The sequence below is a fragment of the Chiloscyllium plagiosum genome, unplaced genomic scaffold (genome assembly GCF_037043375.1).
Source record: "Chiloscyllium plagiosum isolate Xiang-an unplaced genomic scaffold, Cpla_swu_hap1 HiC_scaffold_51, whole genome shotgun sequence".
Classification (NCBI taxonomy): domain Eukaryota; kingdom Metazoa; phylum Chordata; class Chondrichthyes; order Orectolobiformes; family Hemiscylliidae; genus Chiloscyllium; species Chiloscyllium plagiosum.
The window spans coordinates 15,300,239-15,309,001 of NW_028270189.1; positions in this window are offsets into that span (position 1 = coordinate 15,300,239).

The window sequence follows — 8,763 nt, forward strand, 5'->3', positions numbered from 1 at the left end:
TTATAATTTTCAGACATTTCTTCTCGAAGATATTGTTTGGAGAGAAAACAATGGAGAACCAACAGATGTGATATAATTGTATATTCAGGAGGATTTTTTAAAAGAAATGTCACAGCACGTTATTCGAAAGAAACTGAAGAAATTGGTATTGGAGAAACACGTGGAAACAGGAAGATAAAGATAAGGTTTACCTTTATTTAATGGGAATCAGAATGTAGATGACAAGCAGTCATCCAGACTGGAAGCATTAGCTTGCTCTTTCTCCAGTGATGCTGTCTGAACTGCTGTGATCTTCAGCATTTCTTGTTTTCAGTACAGATTCCACCATCTGCAGTAATTTACTTTTATTAAAGGTAAATGTGTCTTACCTCGCTTACGCCGAGTGTTGCTGAGACTGTGCCTTTAATACTGTGTAAATTTTCCGTGTCCTGATTTAGGGAAGCATATAATGGCAACATATACTGAATTGACATTCTCCAGATTAATACAACAGATGGCAAGATTTTCTGGCGAGGGAACTCGGCCTGTGTTACCGAGAGTTTCACCAATTGAAAATCAATCTTAATGAAAACGAGAAACTTCACACAGAAAGGGCTGAATAAAACAGGGACTTGGAGAAGTGGGAGCAGGCAAGATAGGGGAGTTCCTAAGATTTTCCACGAGGACATCAAACAGAATAATATTACAAGCGAACAGTTAGAACTCATTAGAAACCAAGAGGACAATCAGTGTGTGAAGGAGGAGGCATGGACAGAATTTGAGAAGATGGACTGGGAAGCTATTGAGCAAATTGATATAAGATGTGATCATGGATTGATGGTTTTAGCTGGTCTAAAAATTGGACAAATGATTCGGATGCGTTTTATCCCAGGCTGCTGTTGGAGATAAGGGAGAAAAGGACCTGACCAAGTTTTTTTTTATAGAATCTGGTGATAAGAGAGAGAAGCTAGAGGACGGATGCGGTTACACTGTACTGGAAGGGTGGTACAGAAAGGCCAGGGCACTATAGATCAGTAAGTAACAGTTCACTTTTAGGGAAGCTATTGGAGAATATAAGGAAGGACAAAATAGATCTCCAGTTGAGAGGCAATGTTTCATCAAGGACAGTAACCATGGCTTTATCGGAGGGAAGTCATGCCTAATGAATTTTATTGGAATTTTTCAAGGAGTTCTTTTAATGGTTTTCTCACCAATTCCATTGACAAAATCCCCGCATGGGAAACTGATAACTTAATTAAAATCTTATGGTATCAAGGTTAACTTGGTAAGTTATATCCAAAGCGATCTCAGTAGAAGGAGAAGGAGGGTGGTGGCAGAAGGCTGTTTGTGTGACTGGATACGAGTAACACAAGGATCAGTGCTGTGTCACTTACTATTTGTGATACTCTAAAATAATGAAGATGTGAATGTTGAGGGTGGAGAGGGAATGTGGTTAATAAATGTTTGTTTTATAGTGAGGAGGAAGGTTATGTAACAGGACCATGTAGATGGAATTGCCAGATCAATGACAGATGCAATGTAACACTGATAAATATAAGGTGATGCACTTCAGAAATAAAAACGCAGACAGGGGAGTACTGAATGAAGGGCAGCAAACTAGGAAGTCCTGAGCGGGCTTTCGCACTGATCGCTGAGTGTGGGGACACTTTTTTTTGTGGTGGACGTACCGTGGTGTGTGACAGGAATTGGGCCATGTGCCTCAGATATTCCCAATACGCCTCAAACATCGGGTTGTCGGACCTAAACGCAATATTTCCAAACCTGCTGACAGCACTAAACGGTGTCTGATTGTGAGTGGGTGAGGAGTATATCAAAAATTTCCAAGGTGACTGAGACAAGTGGAGTGAATGGACAAGTACATGGCACATGAAGACCAATATGTGTAAATGTGATGTTGTATACCTTGGTGGGAACAACAGAACAGTAGCCTGCTATTCGAAAAGGGATTGGTTAAAAAATATTGTTTTCAAGGGACGTCTGCGGATTTTCTTGTTTTCATCTGCACAGACATTCGAGGTCCATGCACAGCTTTGAGTTCTGGCGGCAGAGATCAGTACTGGGAATGACATTGACACAGTGACTAGTGTACATATATCCACTAAGTTATTAGCTGTAAGATTGGAAATAATCTGGATCCTCTTGTACACTAGTCACTGAAAGCAACATGAAGGCAGATAAATGGTGTGTTGACCGTCATTTCAAGGAAATTTGAATACAGGAGTAAATTTGTCTTACTGCAGCTGCAATTTGGTGAGCACCCATGTCTAACGTTGTGCAACATTATGTGCAGTTTTGATTTCTGTACCCAATAAAGGACAAAACTGACCTTCAGGGAGTGCAGTGAAGGATCTATGAGATATCAGGCGTGTTGTGGGAACATAATTCCTGTGGACTGAGCCTGTATTCCAAGGGGTTTAGGAAACTGAGTGGAGATCTGAGTAAATAATATAAACCTGTCACGGTGAGCCAGATTCGAAACAAGGATGGTAATTCACCTGGCTGGGACGTCTGAAACAAGAGGGCACATTATGAGGTACAGCCAGGACACTCTGCATTGAGAAGAGAATAAATGTCTGCACCCAGAGACTGTTGAATCTGGGGAATTCTCTCCCACTTAAGCGTGTGAGATGAAACGCACTGAATATACATAGACACTAAATGGGAAGAGATAGCGCAGGACCATGGTTTGAAGAAAAAGGATCAGACATCATTACATTGAATGGGGCTACAAAACGATGGATCGAATGGACTGCTGACGTTGATATTTAATATTTTTCCAATGCTTGATAACATTAAGGGATGCATTCATTTTGAGGGAGAAGTGCATGTGGGAGATGATCAGCCATGGACTGGAATGGGGGATGCTTAATGTGCTAAATGGCTCACTCGTTTCCCGATCTTTCTGTGCAGTATGTGCGAAAGCTCTGTCAAGGTTGTCACAAGCTGTCAGATGTTAGGAAGGAGGCCTCTACAGGGTCGGTAGGACTGTACTTCCCGTTCCCTTTTCCGATGCAGAGGCTAAGGATCGGTGCTGCACCGGGGTTAAAAAGCAACAACTCCAAAAGTACACAACTCAATGAAGGAGCAGCGCTCCGACAGCGAGTGCTTCCAATTAAAACTGTTGGACTATAAGCTGGTGTTGTGTGATTTTTAACTTTGTACACCCCAGTCTAACATCGGCGTCTCCAAATCATGAATTCCATGTGGGTTTATCCTTTCGACCTCGGAGCAATTTGATACAATTGATCGCCTTTCCTGGTCGTTTCTGTGCAGCTCGACAGCTGTCAAGAAGAACTTCCATGAATTTAACTGTCGTGATGAGTCTGAGGGTGTGGTACATGTTCTTACTGAAATTATTCCCCTCTTGGGGAATAGAACATAGTTGAGTAATTTTCCACATTGCCGGAGAGAAAACAGAGTTGGAGCTGGAATGAAAACCTTCCCCAGGAGCACGGCTTGTTGTGCTGCACAAGTCTTCAGTCATATTGCAGGAATGTTGTCAGGTCCCGTTGACTTTATCAGGTTACTGAGTCCTGTTATTTCTTCACGTCACGTGCAGAAAATCGAATTGATTTAAGACTGGCATCTGTGATGCTGTGGGCATCATGCGGGGTTAGTTACATCAATGATTCAACGCTTCTGGCTGGGTATGCTGCATATACTACATCCTTGTCTTTTACACTGAGCTACAGGGCTGTTCCATTATTTAGGATGGGGATGTTTGTGAGTCATCTCCTCCAGTGTGTTGTTTAACCGTCCATCACCACTTATGACTGAATGTGGCCAGACTGTTGGTCCGTTGGTCTTGGGGTTATTTCGCACTCTTTGTAAGATGTTAGGCCAACTGTTCGGAATATAAGCAGTACGTTCGGTAGTTTTAATGGTTTGCCACCAGGTTTAGGTACACATGGTTCTGGCTCGAATGTTCACCCACAATCATCACCAAACCATAGATTGGCTTAGCCGTATGGCAGACTGAGGGATTATCCCCAGAAGAAAATGTTGCAGATTGTGGTTAAATATAATTATGCTTCTGCTGTTGCTGAGGTCTGTTGCACCACATCAGCATCAGGAATTCTCTATATCATGTTTACTTAACTGAACTAGTTCAATTTTTCTGCTTTTGTCACATACTCCTCCAGCTCTTTCCTATAAATGTACCCATCCAATTGTCGATTAAATGTTGTCATTGTACTCAGCAATGCCAGGTCCTCTGATAACTGGCTACATATACATACAACCCTCTGTGAGAAACAACTGCCCCTTAGATTCCTTTTAAATCTCTTCCTCTCACCTTAAACCTATCCTCTTTGGTTTCAGGCACACTTACTGTGGGGAAAAGACCTTGGCCGTGCATCCTATCTGTGACCCTCATGATTTTATAAATCTCTATAGGGTCACCTCACATATTTCTCCGCAAATGGAACTAAAATCACAGACTTGCCATATATCTCAAAATCTCCCCCCTCTGCCACAACATTTAAAATATTTTGTACCCTTTCCAGTTTATAACATCCTTCCTATAGAAGGGCGACAAGAATTGTACTCAGTACACCAAATGTGTCCTTACCATTCTCTTGCGCAGCCACAACATGATGTCCCAATTCCTACACTCAATGGTGTGTCAGTTGAAGGTAAGCATGCATAATATCCTCTTCCCTACCCTGGCTACCTGCGACTCCACTTTCAAAGAATTATGTACCTGCAACCTGGGTTTCTCTGTTGAACAACACTGCCCAGGGCCCAACCATTAACTGTGTAAATCCTGAGCTGGTTTGTCTAACAAAATGCATCATTTCACATTTAACAGAAAGAAGCTCCATCTGCTATTCTTCTGCCCACTGGCCAAGTAGATCAAGATTAGATTACTTACAGTGTGGAAACAAACTGTGGGTGGCACGGTGGCACAGTGGTTAGCACTGCTGCCTCACAGCGCCAGAGACCCGGGTTTATTTCCCGCCTCAGGTGACTGACTGTGTGGAGTTTGCACGTTCTCCCCGTGTCTGCGTGGGTTTCCTCCGGGTGCTCCGGTTTCCTCCCACAGTCCAAAGATGTGCAGGTTAGGTGAATTGGCCATGCTAAATTGCCCGTCGTGTTAGGTAAGGGGTAAATGTCGGGTATGGGTGGGTTGCGCTTCGGCGGTTCGGTGTGGACTTGTTGGGCCGAAGGGCAGTGCAATCCACACTGTAATCTAATCTAATCTAAAAGACCCTTCTGCCCAACAGGTCCACACCGAACGTCCGAATATTAACCCACCCCAACCCATTTCCCTCTGACTAATGCGCCTAACTTATGGGCAAGTTGGCATGGCCAATTCATCTGACCTGCACATCATTGGATTGTTGGAGGAAACTGGAGCATCCGGAGGAAACCCACGGAGACACAGGGAGAACGTGCGAACTCCACACAGACAGTTGCCCGAGGCTGGCATCAAACCTGGGATCCTGGTGCCTTGAGGTAACAGTATTAACCACTGAGCCACCGTTCTTTACCGGAACCTTCTTCACTGTCCATGTAACAAATATTTTTAGGGGTTTCATCGTCAATCTTCCAACGTTCCTACATTCCCACCCAAATCATTTACATAAACAATGAAAAGAAGCATCCTTCTCCTTGTGGCACACCGCTGGTCACAGGCGACCAGTAGAAACAATAAATCTCTCCCACCTCCCTCTGCCTCCGACTGTTAAGACAATGTTGTGTCTAATTGGCTAGCTCTCCCAAGTGTTGGGGCTTGCTAAGGTCCACGTGGACGATGTATGCTGATTGCCCTTCATCTACCTTCTTGGTCACCTCTTCCAAAAATGTAAACTATTTTTTGAGACCAGTTCTTCCACACAAAAAGCCATGCTGACTATCTCTAATCAGTCCTTGTTTTTCACAATTGCATGTAAATCCTGTCTCCCAGAATCTCCTATAAACATTTTGCCACCTCTGACGTCAGAGTCACTGGTCTGCAGTTCATGGCATTTTTTTTTAAATGTAATTTTGCCACATTAGCTGTCTTCAAATCCTTCAGCACCTCACCCGTGGCTGTCAATGATACAAATAAATAAAAAATTGAAAGGATTGCAGATTCTGTAAATCAGGAAGAAGGACAGAAGGTGCTGGGAAAGTTCAACAGGTCTGGCAACATCTGTGCAGAGAAGTCGGAATTAACGATCCAATAACCCTTCTCCAGAACTCTAAGGAATGATACAAACATCAGACCGTGCTAGCACAGTTTCTTACCCAGCTTCCTGCAATGATTCCGGGATAGATTTGAACATGTCCCGGGTTTTTATCTACGGTTATGCATTTTAAGACCATCAGCTCTTCCACTACTGTAATGTGGTCTCGTTTCAAAGATCACTTATTTTTATTTCCCTGACTTTCCTCTCTTCCTAATTTTCCTCTCGGGTAAATACCGACGTGAAGTCTTTGTGTGGGACCTCACCCTTCGAGCAGAAACAGGTTATAAGGCAGCGGAGTGGGGGAGGTTGTGTCCTTATGTCGAGTGTGAACCCAGCATGGCCAGACGCTGATGGACTCTGCTGTTGAACAATGAACTGATTTTCTGTGTTTTTCCACTACTACAGGAACGGCCGTAATGGTTTACATTTAATTTTATTTTCGTTATTTTTCTGATTTCTACCTAGATTTTGTATCTGGGAAGTGGGGGGGGGGGGGGGTGCAGGAAGCTTTGTATCTAAGATTGTGTCACATGTGGCGACTTGTAAACTTTTCACTGTCCTCACGTGAGTACAATTGGCAATAGACCGAATAAACCTCATTCATCTCCTGTGGAGCCAAACATTAGATGGCTGATTGATTTTTATGGGGTCCTAATGTCTCTCTAATTTCTCTTTTGTCGTTAATATATTTGAAAAATCTCGTTCGAATCTCCATAACCTTATCAGCCAAAGCTACATCATGCACCCGTTTTCCCTTGTGATTTCCCTGGTAAGTGTTCTCCTACACTCCATATGTTCAAGGGATACCTTTGATACCACTTGCCAGTACATGACGTATGCCTTATTTTTGCCTTGTCCAAAGCCTAAATATCCCCTTACATATCCTGTGCCCTACTCCTGTTAGCATTGCCCTTTACACTGACAGGAACATGTAATTCCTGAAGTCTCACTATCTCGCTTTTGAATGACCCCCACTTCACTGACGTCCTTTCACCTTCAACAGCTTCCCCCAATCATCTTTTGAAAGTTTTTGCCCAATTCCACCACAATTGGTCTTGCCCCAAATTATAACGTAAACTTGTGGAGTAGGCAAATTCTTTTCCAAATTATTAGACTTACGTTCACAGGTCGCAACATGACCGCATTCTCACATGAAAGCCACTTCCCCTGCCTTATTTCCCAGGAGGAAATAAAGGAAATGCCATGATCAGATCAGCCACGGAATGTCAAGACATGCTAAATATCTCCATGGATCTGCACGAATATGGTTTGTGTGCGTGTGCTTCAGTGTATTGATGGATGTATCTCTGCATCTGCGTCTCTGAGCATTTGAGTTTCTGTTCTTTGGGAGTAAATCCATTGAAATGGGAATCAAAATGTTCCCCCCGCCCTCTCACTGTCTCGTTGTCTGTCTCTTCCTCTTGTGTTTAAAATAACGTCATACAATTCTCTCCGAACGCTCCATGTCACTGCACAAGCAGCAGGTTTGTTTGGAAGGAGCATCAAAGTCAGTGACTCTCTCACATTTGAATTGAATTAGCTTCATTGTCACGTGCAGTTTAATGATTGCAGTGGAAAGTTTGCAATGACTTCACTTACGCGCCATCACAGGTACAAGAAATCTAGGTGTAGATTCTTAAGTAGTTGGTATAAAATTGAAAGAATAATAAACGAAAGTCCAGCAGAAAAATAAAAATGAAAGAGAGAACTGACTCGAATAACAAACCAGTCTGTGCCAGCAACAAGTATCCAGACAGCACTGGGCCCAGTCTCCAGACTGCACTAGGCCCAGTCTCCAGACTGCATCGGACCGACACTCATAGAACAAAGAAAGTTACAACTGAGTAAAGGCCCTTTGGCACTCAATGCCACGGAATGGTGTAAATAATCTGATTCACATTTAACCTACACGTTCCATTATTATGCATATGTCTATCCATGGCCAATTTAAATGCGTTTAATGTCGGCGACTCTACTACTGTTGCAGGCAGGTCATTCCTGGCCCCTATTGCACTCTGAGTGAAGAAACTATACCTAATATCAATCCTATGTCTATCACCCCTCAATTTAAAGCTATGCCTCCTCATGTTAGCCTTCACCATCCGAGGATAAAAACTCTCACTGTCCATTCTATCCAACCATCTGATTATCTTGTACGTCTCGATTAAGTCATCTCTTAACCTTCTCCTCTCCAACGGATACAGTGTAAGTCCTCATTTACCCTTTCCTCGTAAGACCTTCCTTCCATGACAGGCAACATTCTCGTAAATCTCATCTGGAACCTGTCCAAAGTTTCCACATCGTTCATATAATGCACTGACCAGGACTACAATCAATAATCCGGGTGCGGCCTTACCAGTGTCCTGCTCAGTTAAAACTTGCCCGTTTGGCTCCGAAACTCAATCCGCCAACGAATAAACGCCAACACACCATATGCCTTCTTAACAACCCTATAAACCTGCGTGGCAACTTTCAGGTATGTATGCACCTGGATACGAGATCTCTCTGTTCATCTAAAATGCCAAGACTTTTACCATTAGCTCAATAATCTGCACTGTTGTCATTTCTTCCGAATTGAACTGCCTCAAAC